This window comes from Bombus pyrosoma, linkage group LG7 (genome assembly GCF_014825855.1).
Source record: "Bombus pyrosoma isolate SC7728 linkage group LG7, ASM1482585v1, whole genome shotgun sequence".
NCBI classification, from domain to species: Eukaryota; Metazoa; Arthropoda; class Insecta; order Hymenoptera; family Apidae; genus Bombus; species Bombus pyrosoma.
Genome location: NC_057776.1, coordinates 11,256,376 through 11,271,110, shown reverse-complemented (window position 1 = coordinate 11,271,110; position 14,735 = coordinate 11,256,376). Strand labels below are relative to the sequence as shown.

At 45.7% G+C, this 14,735-nt stretch overlaps 1 protein-coding gene across 2 annotated transcripts in view; it reads left to right on the top strand.

Annotated features, from left to right (window-relative positions):
• LOC122569408 (homeobox protein caupolican-like) overlaps positions 1-13,052 on the top strand; it is a 76,130-nt gene extending 63,078 nt beyond the window's left edge. For both annotated transcript variants that reach the window (XM_043730405.1, XM_043730406.1), the window contains exon 7: positions 9,826-13,052. The gene's annotated coding sequence lies outside the window, so the exon portion shown is untranslated. The remainder of the gene's footprint in view (positions 1-9,825) is intronic.
• The last annotated feature ends 1,683 nt before the right edge of the window (positions 13,053-14,735 follow it).

The following is a 14,735-nucleotide window of genomic DNA, read 5'->3' as shown; positions in this document are numbered from 1 at the left end:
TTTTGCCACTTAACGAACCAGATCTTCCGATCTCTCTCGAACCTACGCCGTATGCCTGGATCGCCTTAGGGCAACGTCGCGTCGTCGGATAGAATTCCTGATATACGTGTCTTCGCGTCGACAAAATATCACGAAAGAATCACTGTACGGTCGGAGTGAGAAAACACCTCGTACACCGATGTCTACAGAGGGGGACTCGATGACAAATCATAAGCACATCGACGACGCTAATCGCGTGCCGCGTGTACCACCACGAGCCGCGATCGCAATAATTCATTTCGCGAACGTGAAACGGCAAACGCGTGGATGCACGGCAGAGAGGATGGCTGTCACGGTACACGGGCGCGTAATAGATTTGCAAATCGACGGAATGGAGTATCTCGTCGCGAGAGCTTTTCGCGGTACGTGGCCGTAAAAATCGATAAGAAATTAATATTGGATGCTGCCAATGGGTCGTTAGGGTTGGCCTTTCGATTGTTTAAATAATAATGAGCGTCGAGTATCGAGCCGGGCTCGGTTAGTGAACGGGTCGGGAGAGTACGAGCGGGAAGCAGAGAAAGAAAACGGAGAGAGGAGAGAGGCTATCGCCACCTCCTTGACAGTGACAAATGGACGGAGATTTCAATCAGTGAATGGAATCACCACTGGCTGGCCGCGTCTTTCTCGCGCGCGCAACCCACCGCGTTATGGCCACGCTCTTCCGAGCTTGTTTGCCTGTGTGTGAAGTAGCGTGTGTACGTTTGTGTGCCGTAGAACACACCGCACTCTCTACCGGGCACACCTCAACCTGTCGCGTTGCTGACTGAACGACCGACCGCACGGTCCTCTCGCGTACTATGTATCCTCTCACAGAGTGGAACGCGCCGCACTCGAATTCGCTGGAATAAGACGCGCAGCATTTCGAGAACGTGGAACGTGGCGAGGTCACGATGATACTCTGTTGATGGATCTCTGGCTTTCGGGAATGGCTTTGGGAAAGCGGTGCGGTTTCCTCTTCTTGATGAATTCTTGGGAGGATAGTCCCAGTCGATATGCAAATTCGTTTGTCCTTATCGTTGATTGGCAGTTCGTTTTATTTAGAAAGATGGTACGAAAACGTATTTAATCGAATAATATTGGATCGCAATGACACCATTAGGTCTTCGGTGGCAACGAAAAAGATAGGTTTGTTGATCTTTCAATGAATTCGAAACTACGTAGCGGTTTCTAACGAAACCAGTCCTGGAACGATCAAGTCACTTATCTCTCGTCTTCTGCTGTGATCCATCGCTTTCTTCGTCCGCGCATCGTAGATAAATAAGAAACGCTGAAATTAGGCAGATATACCTCTCTATCTACCTTCGCTATCGGTATCTTTCAACGACCCGTTAATAGAAAGAAGAGATAGAAAAGTAGTCGACCAAGTAGTTAATCGGCTCCGAGATATCGCGGCTTCATACCACTCGCGACAATGTAAAAAAAGAAGGAGAACGAGATTCGTCGCCAAGTCTCTTTCCTACTCCGATTTTTTTTCTGGCTTCTTTCGTCGCGTATTTCGAAGGCATCGTTGGTTTCAAGGTTATCTGATTCGTCGATGTTGTAAACACATCGGGACCAGTTTTTTCAAACAAGAAGCAAAGAGCAACGAAGAAGAAACAAGGAAGGACAAGACAAGCCATTAGAGATCCGAATCACGGTTCGAAAGAAACAATCAAATAACGTTCGATGAAAATGCCTGTTGTTCGTCGACACTTTAATAATTCTGGCATCGTGAAGAATCAAGAGTCGTTTGCAAACAGCAGGCATATCAATTAGCGTCGCGTCGTTCGTTTGGCTGGAAACGAGCAACTTTCCCGCATTATTCACCGGGCTAGAGACGGCTACAACGACGACGAAACGCCGAACGAGGATCAACTTGAGACACGGCTAGGCGAAGGTGCAACGAGGAGGACGATCTCGTCTTCTCTTCTTCGTCTTCTCTTCGTAGGTCGACCAACCGAAAGAAGTGGAGGAAGAAAGAGAAGGAAGGTTAACGGAACACGGAGGAACGGAGAATCAGAGAGAAAGAGACGCTACCTTCGAAAGGAACCGGGTGTTAGCCGGTACTCTTATCGCGTGGCGATCTGATCCTAATTTATAGCCGCGTCCCAAATAAACTAGTTTTCGCTGTCGTCACCTCGGTCCTCTCTCCTCATTTCCTCTCCTCCGGGCCTGTGTATGGACCAGGGAACATTTGGGGCCTCGTGGCGTCTGGACGCTTATAACTCTCCTCTCTCGCGTCCAAAACACCGAACTCTCCCTCCTGGACCCTCTCTCCTCCTTCCCAGCTCTTCTCGAACCTGTGCTCAACCTGCGAGCTACGGCTACAGGCAGCCAGGTATACGTACAAGCTCCAGATCGTACGAGAGAGCGCCCCTTGTTGCACCTACCTGGCGGACCTGTGTTTCTTTTTTTCGGTTCTGCTGTTCCTCTCGACGAACCAGCGCAGCGACGGAAAACGAAGGAGGAAAAGAGAGATCGGAGCTTAAATGGCGCCGCGTGGAACGGAGACGAGAAACACCTTCGACACCCGTGGCCTATAATTGCCAATTAGCCCGGAGATATTTAATTGCCATTAGGCTGGGTGGTGAACTCCCGATCTGGGTCCGGCGATCCCTCTTCCTGACCTCAACCGGGCAACACCGACCGCGATATTTACACGATCGCGCCGGATCTGCATAAAATTCGCGACCACCAGGCGTACCGTCCACGTCGTTGTCTACGTTGCCTCCGCGAACGCGGCAGGATAGCCGATCTTTCTAACAGCTACGAGATTCCGGTAGGATTCAGGTGTCTCCTCGATAAATCCTACCGGGACGTCGCGTCGTCGCGATTCCTCCGCCCCTTGTCCGTGTTGTCCACGACCCTCGCGAGAAACCGCCACCGTACAGTTTCTTCTTCCCTCCTTCTTCTTTCCTCTTCGTCTCGATGAGAGGCCATCGCCGCGTTTCTGGAATTCCCGGCAGGCGTTTCACCGCCTGGTCGCCTGCGAGACCGCGTCCTTCTTTGTCCTCGACCCCCATTTTTACCCTGGATCCGCCGATGGACGCGCGATCGCGGCTCTCGGCTTTATTACACCGCAACGTAGATCGTGAGATCCTCAGGGTCGAAACGGTAGCCCGGATTTACGTCTCGACCTCGGGCCTCGGGTCCACCTTGCTACCTGAGTAACCGGAGAACCTGCTAAAACCTCCCCAACCTGGTCGTTCCTCTTCCACCAGAATCGTTCTGGACATTTGCAAATTCGTGCTCGCCACGGGCAACGAGTTATCGCTAAGTAAACGCGTTTGATCGAACGAACTCTCACGTCGCACGTTTCACGTCGAACGTCCTCCGAGTATCAAGATGGAGCGTTCGTTTTCCGCTCTCCTAAAAGGACACGTTACCCGTGATGGAACAGCGTGGTCGAGATTCCGTCGAAGAAAACTGGCTGCGTTGTTTTTCCTCCTAGCTTATCGGTATAATTTCTAATTACCTCGCTCCGCCGCCAATTAATCGCGTACGATCTCCCCGGAAAATGGGCCTGCCACCGGTCGTTGATACAGTCGTTCGGCGCAGTCGAGTGTTGTAATTATACAATTAAACAAGGAGCAACAACAACGTTGTGTCCGCTCAGATCCTAGACCCAGAACGTATTATCAACGATACGTCGGCACGATCTCGCGGAAAACACGTCGTCGTCGCGTCCGGTAATTTCGACGGGTCTAATGCGCGATCGTACGAGGATCAATTTTATAATCATCGTAATTTCACGCTCGTTCCCGTCGCGGCATGCAAACAACACCGACTCGTACGGCAGATAACGCGGTGACGCTGTAATTAATCCTGCTTTTCCATCGAATTCAGCCCTCCTTTCCTCCTTCCCAAAGCGTTGATTATGTTAAAGCGCGACGTCCGTTCGAAGTTCAGCCGTTATCGTCTCAGCGGATCGCTCTCATCTGATTTTCATGTCGGTTTCTCGTCTTCGTGGTTGGCGCACGTGTCGATTTCACGAGATGTTCGCCGTGACCTTCCCCGTTCGCGTGAAATTACGACGTCGCGTTGAGCGTTGTCTCGGAGGCTGGAGATCATCGTCGCGATTACGCGTAAATTACCGTCACGGAGCCTCCGCGCCAGCCCGAGAGGAACGTTCTCTCTCCGTGTCTCTCTGTGAGATCTTAATCCGGCTTATCCCGGGATCTTGCTCCGCTATCGGGAATGAAAGAGGATGCCCCAACGTGAAAATGGACAAAATTCGCAAACGATGCGTGTCACGCTCTTCTTTGCTGAATCTTTTCGTATTAAAACGGTGGACGTCGTAGATGTTGAAGGATATTTGTTGGTGTACAATTCCATAAATCGATACGGTCAGTCGCTGCTCCGTCCTGTTTTTCATTCGTATAGGTATACTTGCTTAATCGATCCAATTCTCAGCATTAAACGTAATAGAAACAGAAAATATGTACATATTTACACTGTACATCAAGGTAGTTGCTTGAAATTAGATTTTTCGACGTAATTTCCATCTTCCATGTTCGACGAAATAGAAAAACACATAACGTCCAGCAACATCTCGTATACATCGTGTTAACCGAAAAATCTATCCCATTAATTAGCGCAATAGTATAAAACCGAGAGTTTCGTTCTCAATGTCGAGAGATTCTCAGCTCGATAGCGGATTCATCTCGTTAGCACGGCTTTCTCTAAATCCAGCTGCTCGGTAGATGGATTGTGCAACGTTTGCTTCGCGGCTACCTTCGGCGAAGAAAAATCTCCGACAGATTAAACGATTTTAACTCGCTCGTTGACAGTGTGAAATTCGGGTGTCGAAGAAATGGGGAATACGTCTGTGAGGTTCGGCCGGGTAGAGGTTAACCGCGAACCGCGTTTCGTAACGTCGTTTTTCGTGTCGAAGATAATGGAGAACGGATAAACAGGTTTCTTGCGCTGGAAGGTACTGGCAGTGGGGGAGTCGTATTAAAAGGTTCGCAATTACGAGAAGCCGATAGCAGAAATGACTGTTCCGTTTTGGAGGCTTGGGTATCGATTTCGTGCAGGTGAGATTCCGCTTTTAGAAAGGCGAGCTCGCGCGAAAGCCGGATTTTCATGGCGCTTCTTCCACACCGAGCATCGCCGAGGTGCACGCGTACGTAAGCTGCTTGTCGCGTCGATTCACCGGCAAACCGTGTTCATGAATATTCCCCGACTCGATCCTGGACACTCTGTCGTTTGAATAAACGAACCAAACTTGCAGACTCTACATCGTGTCCGATGAATTTCATATAGATGAAAAATACATGCACCGCTGGGTCCCTTTGAGCGAAGGAACAACGTGGCAGCGCGTGTCTTTATTGAACGAACAAAGTGAAACAAGAAGTGCAAGAGGGGAAAAGCTCGGTTTCGAATATATAGAAGTAAATATATGGAAGAAAGGCGTAGCCTTGTACAAGAGTAGCGCTCGTACATTGATAGGAACGTTACGACATATTACTTACGCTAATGTTAATCGTATTGCGAATAATAGATAATGCTACTTCAGAAATATATTTGAGAAGCTGCGCGTTGATAAATAGTTGGTTCCATATACCTAACTATGCCTGCCATCAAACTGAACTAATTCTCTTCCACGCTTCAGAGTACACGAATACCGGACTCGTATCCGACAGATAGCGCGGAGTAATAATCTCAGAAAGAGACAAATACGTAGTCTAACAGACCTCGCACTAATCACCCCGCAATTACTTGCTTCGTCGTTCCTGGGCGGCCTTCCACGCGTTGCCCAGCGAATTTCCAAGAGAACCACACAACGAGTCGCCGTGATGGACGGATGGCCGAGGGAGTTCCATGTAAAAAGTCCCATGGAGGTTGGATACACGCGAGAAAGCGCGTTTAAACGTGGTCGGATCTCCTCGAACGACTTGTCGCGTAATCGCGCGGCATTTGTCATCCGGTTTCGCGTCATTTCGGTTTACGCGCTCGGCGATGAACCGGAGAACGAGCAACGGAATAAAGAGAGACGCGGCCGGCGCGACAGATAGCCCGTGGCGCTTTGAAATATTCGTCGGACGCCATCGGCCACTGTCACACCTTGGAAACGTTCAACAAATGGCTACACAGCGTCTCGTTTAATCGATCGTGAAAAATTCCCGCGACGCCATACGTACGTACACCGGGTTCCGCTAATTGTTTTAATCGAGGAAACGCTTCGACGATCCGTCGTGCGATCGTACTTCTCGTTTTGTACATCGTGTTGCAAATCAGATCGGATTGCTCGGGTTGCTCGAGGTCGTTGAGATGCGATACTTCTACCACGCTACCTGTCTACTTTGCAATTTTGTGGTCACCTTTAACTTAACATCGATGGGTAGACGCGACTAAACGAATTATTAGCCTCTTGCTTTATGATCATTTCGGTAGCTACGTATAATCGATCGTAAGCGTTGGCTACTCGTTTAACTGCTCGTTTAATTACTCGTTAAGTACGCGCTTGCGCGCCAACTGTTCATTATCTAACGATGTACCGTATCAAATGTAAAACGCTGAAGCGTTATATAATAGTAATATTAATTTATGGCGGTCCGTGGAATGTGAAATTCTATTAAAGAAAATGGTAATTCGCGTGACGAGCGTAACTAGATATTGCAAGGCGAAGAATTAATTTAGTTGAAGTTTCGCGTAAAGTTAATGGAATTCGAAAGTCCACAGAAATGGTAGTAAAGTTTTTCACGTCGATGGAAAAAATGCTGTAGCGTATATCGCCCCCGTTTCAAGTATCCATAACCGAGAAGCGACGGCATTCCATCCGAAGCGTGCAGAGATTCTCCACGCTTGGAGGCGGAGGCCTCTATCGGCCACGGTGATCGCGGCAGCGCACGTACACGAAGTTGTTCGCTAGGTGAGACACTGTAATCGCGTATCGATAGTCCCATGCTGTGTAAAACGTCGATTCGTAGCGACGCTGGCATACGTAACGCTCCGTTAACGGCCCTGATATATTCCAGACGTTTTTCCACCGCATTCACGTTCCCCTCGTTTCCATCGCGATGCTTATTTTCGCATCCTTCTAGCGAAGAACGTGGTACAGTGGTACATCCATATATTCCTTCGATGTTTGTTGCCATTATCGTATATTGCTCTCATTTTCGTTGAATGATCGAAAGTCTATCGCAAAAAGACCGTATAAGAGACGTTTATTCCGTTAAATAACAACCAGTTTAATTAATTTCTCTGAGTTTCGTAGAACAAGCGAAAGAAACGACGAGAAGATGTATCAAGCGAATCCTTGGAATTCTCTGTCGTAGCCACGATGTTAAAAAACAGAATGCGATAATACAAATTGATGGGAAAAAATGGCAAGAAAAAGGCCGCGTTAACGTTAATTTTCTAATTATAGAAGTCCCTAATTAAAGAACGACACGGTTAACAGGTTAACCTGTGCCATACACCATCGGAGGTAAATGAGACATTTTTTCGAATCGTTTGCGAAACTCCTGCGGCGATCCTGTATCGCGTATCGTATCAACGCATCAACAGAGAGATGCAAACTACAGATATAGATCAAACAGTCAAGGCGATATAATTGCGAAGGTTTCGCGAATCTTGCGAGAGTCGGTCGTTGACAGATCGAACGAGGTGATTCTTGGATGCCGAAACGTCTGGAATAGCGCGGCTGTGATTTCGCCTGATAATCGAATGCCAGCGATTTTCGGCATTCGAGCGTGGAACCACGGTCGGAATGTACTTGGGAGCTGTCGTTACGTATGCAAATTCGTCGAAACGGGGTAGAGGATAGACGTCCGTTCGAGGAATTCTTACGTAACGACGAGGGAAGACATAGGACTTGAATTACTACGTTTTATATAGCGTTTTCTACGTCTTCGTTTAATTAATTTTCTATACGACTTTTGATCGTCGAAGATTTAGAAGGAAGTTATCTTCGAATCTACCACTCGTAAATCGATTATCAAGTACACGGAACAACATTATGAACATCTATTAACGCCGATACAACGAATGTCGAATTTAGACGTAAATAGATAATTGTATTAAAAATTGATACGATAAAAATAAAACAGATATCCGATCAAATTATCCCTAATGAAATTTCGATCTTAATAAAAGTCAACGTTAATCTTGTTAAAAGCACATACACGTTGGTCGCAACGCTTGTAACGACAAAAAGAAGACAGATAGTTTCAGCGTAAAACACTTGCCATCTATGAATTAAGAAACGAATTTACCCTCTCCGTATCGCCATTAAACTCAATAAATGGAATCTATGTTTAGCTCTCGCGAACAACCATTTCTTTACCATTAAATCTGCCACTTTTTCCCGCATAAACCGCCTTCGATGTCCAGATATTTTTGAACGTAGATGCCATTTAGCCGCTGTGATGAAACGCCTCTGACGCGTGAGGTCAGATACTCTCGGTGGTAATCCCGTTAATCAGACTGCGACGATAACAGCAGGCAGAAGCGCCACACACGGAACCGGTACGCCGTGTGACGAGCCACGTTAGCGACGTTCCATTTGCAGCAGCGTGTCGCGAAACGGGAAGAAGGTAGAGAAGCGGCTCGATATCGGTCTTGGCGATCGTTGTGTGCGAGAGCATCGCTTGTCTACCAGGTGAGACGCATGGTAATCGCGTATCGATAGCCAGCCACGACGTACATTGCTCCGATCTACCGCAACGCCGACGTGTATTGCAGCTCGCTAATAGTTAACTATGATCTTACAAGCAGTTTACGTCCAGCTCATCTGGCCGCGGTTGCGAAAACCTACGGACTTCGCCTTCCAACCGATCGTGAAGGGGTGAAGTTACGTCCATTCATCGAATTAAATGTAACAACGAGCATCTCAAAGTTCGATTTACTAATATTATCATAAATTATGTGCAACAGTTAATCGTGGAGTTTAATCGATATTGCGTCAAGTTGTATGTTTCCACAGAGATTAGGAAGGAGAGGGGGCGATTTGCTATCTAAAATTCCAATTTTTCTATCGAATGATACGAACGGCGGAAGCCACACAATCGGCAGCTATACTAATGGAAAATTCATGATAGGATTCGTGGACGCAGGATTATGGCGTAATAATAACCGCGCAGAGTGGACGCAACTCGATGGCAGTATAACCTCTGCCGTGATAGTCCGGTTACGAGCATGCAAAACGATATTTTCGTAAATCTTATACCGGTAGCGACCACAGACTGGTTAACCTGTGTAGTCGTACACGATCGTCTAATTGCGAGAGTCGCGATTATCGTTGTTATCGAGCTCGCCTACTCGTTCAGATCTAAGAATGATTTTAGAGGCTGAACCCTAATCGCGAATAGACAACCAACCGCCGTTCAACTCTGGCGGTGTTCCCTTTAGCAAAGGCGAATTTTACCGTGCTGCGGCGGTGTTCGTTGAGTTTTCGTGAATCCTGATAACTATTTCACAAATTACCTGGAGCTTTGAACACGCTTTTTGATACAAATGATAGGTTTACGAAGCATCGTGCGAAAGAGCTTTTATTATAACGGGTTTGGAATATTGAAAATTTAAAAATATTCTTCCTTACGTTGGACGCCGTTTGTTTCTTATCGCCGGCAAGTCTACAAAAAGATGGGAAATAAATGCATCACACGTCGTACATGATTACACGTGTCACTCAATCTCAATCGGTCATTTGTCGTTGTACGATCATAGATACGTTGTATAAAATGTATTTCAACAGTTCTCGATATTTCTAATCCTGCGAAAAGATCCTAATCAATAGCGAACACCCAAAACGAAAGAACACGGCGACTTGCACCTAAGACCATCCTCGTCTCTCTGTTGCAGGATTAAACGAAGAACGCAAGGGCCCGCGACACTGGACTGTAAATACGCGCCGCTGAGAGGTTCTGGGATTTACCAGCGTGATTTCCAAGAGGAAAGATGGTGGAACTAGAAAGAAATAGACAAAGAAGCACGCGAGAGGAAGCAGAGGGAGCGGAAAGCCGTTGGATACGAAAAAGGAGCGATAAAAGAGATATCTTTTGAAAGGAAGAAATGGAGCACAGAGGTTCGTCCTTGAGATACATACATCGTGCTTGTGGCGTGCAAAGTGCGACTGCGAAAAACGAATGGACTTGGCTGTGGCGCGCGTGCACGAGCCAATCGTTTCGGCTTGGAGAAGATTTAGAAACCACGAGAATTACGTCAAAGTGCCTGCTTACGCACTATTACGTAAAGCAAGAAGATGTCATCGCGAGAGAACAGATAGTCGCGAAGGGAAGATGCGCACTGAATCGCACGTCTGTGACATTCGGTGGAAGTTTGGCGAGAAACGCCATCTCTTTGGACGAAACAGGATGGTATTCGTCCTTCGTCGAGCAGCGGTCGAAAAGAGTTCGATGCGCGAAACATCGTCCAAGTTACCTCGTTTCACGCGTTCGACGATTCCTTAGTCAACCAATTGTTCATCGTCGATCGTTCCGCGTGTTTAACTGGTCTCCGATTCTGTAAATAAAGAGGTCGTCGTACACTCGTACGCAAGATTCGTTTAAAACATAAATAAACCGGTAACGCGTCGAATATCGTTTGTTTTGTATATAAATCGCGGATGGAGGAACAAGCTGATCAGTTCAGGATATTTCTCGTTCCTCGTCCATCCGCATCTGTTCATCGGCGGATCTTGTCGATTCCAGGAGTCAAAAGAACCCGCAAACCACACGGGCAACGTGCAAAGTAGCAGCCATTTCAGGTTAATCCATATAGTTCGCGCGAAAACTCGCTTGGGAAAGTCCTGGTGCGAGCATAGATCGATCCATTCGTAGTTGAACTCGTTGAGATTTTTCAACGTTCGATCAATGAGAAATCGTTGGAATCACGAGCGATCGAAAAACGAGCAACCCTTGCATAAAGTCGGTTCTCCGTACCTTCGACATAACATGACTCGCGTAATGGCACCCTTCGTTGGGGATGTCCGCAGAGAAGAGGCGAAAGGAGAAGATGAAGCCGGATCGTACAGGCGCTACTCTATCCTTAATCTACCAGTAACTCTTTGATTAAACTCCCGATGGGATATTCTCGTGTACACGAATACGCCGCCGCGCCGTTCAAATGGACAGAACGCTACTAGCGGAGCACAGATTTGGCTTAAATCTGGATCTTTGAAAAATTCGTCGAATCCACCGTATATCGGTACACATGTTGGCGCGGTTGAAAAATCGACGTACAGCGAAAGTAACTTTAAAAGTGGAGAACGCGGCCGCATGTGTAGTCTCCGGGTGATACCGTCGTCGATGGACGCCACGCTATCCACGAAGGATGGATATTACGGTGAGATTTGAAGAGGAAAGAACGGTAACAGCAGCGGTAAACTAATTAAGAGTAAAAATTCGTCCTTTTTCCGTGCGGGCACCGTGCACTCGTGATCCATGAAGGACTTCCGGTTTCCTGCGGCCGCGGCGCGCTCACCACGAGAATTCGACGATGCGATAACGTGTCTACTTTTAATTAGCATCGTACTTCGTCCTCGTTACTTTCAACCGTCTCTCTGTGCAATATGTTGATTTAGATCGTATGCCCGTTGATCGCTTAAATGTCTCGTGATCGTGTTCTCGCGAGCCTAGCCAAAGTGGAAGTTTCTCGCTCGATGCGAAAGTTGGCGCGTGTGTGTTTATATGTGTAGCAAGATCGATCGCGATCCGTTTATTCTTCGGCCCCCTTAATTTCGTAGATCTTCGTGATCTCGCGCGAACGAAGTATCGCCACGATGATTTCGCTCGACTTCGCTCGAGTCGCATTGGTCCGGGACGAGCAAGAGAAGCGAAATTGATCTATAACAAACGGATGGAGAGCGAGATGCGCGGTGCTCGAGATTGTTGGTATTTTTTTATATTATATGTATATCGCATAAATCAATCCTCCTTTCGAAAAGTCTGATCATCGACAGTGGTGGAATCTAGGCATTACGCGTCGACTCGCAAACGTTTCTCGAGGCTCCTACTGTGGTGGAAAACGAGCAGAGAGGACCGATTCGTGAATGAGCGTGAAGTACACAGAGAGAGAGAGAGAGAGAGAGAGAGAAAGAAAGAGAGAGAGAGTGTGTGTGTGTGTGTGTATGTGTATGTGTGTGTGTATGTGTAGGTGTGTGTGTGTGCGTGTGCGTGTGCGTGTGTATGGACGCAGCGAAATGAACGGAGTAAAGGCAAAAAGAAACTTAATTATAGAAATGGACTATCATTTTGTACTTTGGCATGTGTGAGCGAGTGTGCGTGCGTGTTATCGTCGAAGTTTTGTGTTGTGCAAGGAAGAGAGAGGAAAAGAAATTTTGGAGAGTGTCAGAAACTGAGAAGCAGGTCGATGGGAGAAATTGTACATTGTTTTGTAAAGAATACATTTATTTATATCTGTGATAATGGGCGAGGTTGAAGAGAATTAACGAGAGAGAAAAAAGAGTTGCAAGCGAGAGAGAAACGGTTGGAGAATGAAAGGAAGAGTGAAATATATTACGTACTTGATTAAAGGAAAGAAGAAGAAACGGATCAAGGAGGAACACTACGGTGCTAGTGTACTTCGACGAAGATGGTCGGTGCTCGTGCATTCGTTGACACGTATATCGTAATAGGGTAATTAATAGAGACTTGATCATGGTTTTGTAAATAATCATCGCAGCGTGTAGCTAGGTGATAACATCGAGGGTCAAGCGTATCGCTTGTATCATCTGTGAATACAGGCGAAAGATAAAAAAAAGAAAAAAGAAAACAAAAAATAAAAAATAAAAGAAGAATCGTAAGATTAGGGGAAGAATGAGACAAAGAATTTTACGTGTTTCTTGTACACGATCACAGAGTGATCCTTCGACACAGAAGAAAAAGAGAAAATGAAAGAATATCTGTGTGAATATATATACAGGTATTAAGTATATAGAGATATATATAAATATAAATATATAAATATATATATATATATATTACGATTAATAGGTTCTATTTGGTTGTTCTTACGAATTCAATTGTAAATTAATTAAACTGTACATAGTTCTGAATGTGAATATAGACAGAATATATCTATTATTATTATTATTATTATTATTATTATTATTATATTAATTTTATTATTATTATTGGTAACATCATATTATTATATTATTATATTATTATTATTGTCTATTACCATTATGAATTCATTATATTAAAAAGGAGACTATTATGTTGTACATTTACACCTTTTATTTTCGTTACTTTCTTCTTTTTTCTTCTGACCTTGGTCGTCCCAAATTATCTTCCCTCCCCTTCATCGGCGAAAAATTAACGGTTTGATCAACAATCTAATACCGTCGTTTTATAGAGTATTTCAAACGTGCGATACAATTACGTTATTATCCATTTGACGAAATCATGAAAGATTACGACGACGATTATTTTAGAACGGTCGAGCAGTTTTGCATGATTTAGTAAGATTCATTTAACGTTTACTCCGACGTTACACGGTGGATTTAATTGGCACATTCGAGTAGGCGGAGTTCCAAGTGTACAGCACGAAACGATATATTACATCGTCTCTTCTTCAAACAAACGTATCTCTTCATTAATAGTCGGAGCGTCAGGGATGAAGCATTATTAATACCGTTACTTCCACTTTATTTCGAACAATCATAATACGTAATCGCCCTACATACCGCGACACATATCGTTTTAATATTCAATTTAAAAAGGAGCATCTACCCGACGATTAAAGCGACAACTGCCTTTAACAACGTATCTACATACACGCGTGAATCGAATATCAAATTTCCAATTTCCATACACCGGTTCCGTAATTTATTAATTTTCAAATTTGCCCAATAAAACGAGAAGAACGCGTATAAGGATATTAGCGGTTAACACGGACATCAAGCTGGCATAATTAGGAGAATCGATGGGTATCGGTGGGCCAACCGGCGGTTAAACGACCGGCAATTATCGGTTTTGCAAATTCATTATAAACTAATTTCGCTTGGCTTTATATCGCGCGTCAGGTGGAAACGGACGATGGGGCGGTTTACACGGTGTTCCGTGTGATTTTTACGATCGTTTCGCGCTCTCCCGCTCGCTTCGATCGCCCACGGTGTTATTTACAGGTCGGATTTATGCTTGAAAACTTCCCACGAAGATTCAAGGTTCGCCGGTTCGTGACGCATAAATCAGCCCGCCGCTTGTCGCGCGTCGTTCGGAGAAAGCTCCGCTACGAGCACGACTCTTTCCACCCCGCAAAAACGCGCAATTGTCTACTTTGTTAGTTAGATTTATACGCCGCACCGTGTACGAAATCGTTGGAACGTCGTGCCAGCGTCGCCTTCTGTCTTCTTCCTTCGACGATGGGATTATTCAGGTAGGAATGGCGGATCCAGGACTATCGATTGACTGTTCTACTAGTTGTCGAACAGACAAATTTGTACGAAACACGTGTAGCTTCGTTTCTGATATTGGGACGACGTTATTAGCATTCGCCCAGCTTACAAATTTTCCAGCACTTTTCAATTTGCATGCTGTTACTGCGATAACTTGATTCCAAATCAAAATATACCAATGTATATTGGTATTCGTTGAAACGAGGAAGCCTTTGATCAGTCAAAATAGAGGGAATGTACTCTGAAAAATACGATTAACACCAGCCCTACCCTATAAAACATCTACCCTGCTCGACTGCTACACGCTCTTCCCACCTTCTCAAACGTCTTTCGATCGAAAACAAAGAAGATTTGCCAGAGTGCGCAATAAAAA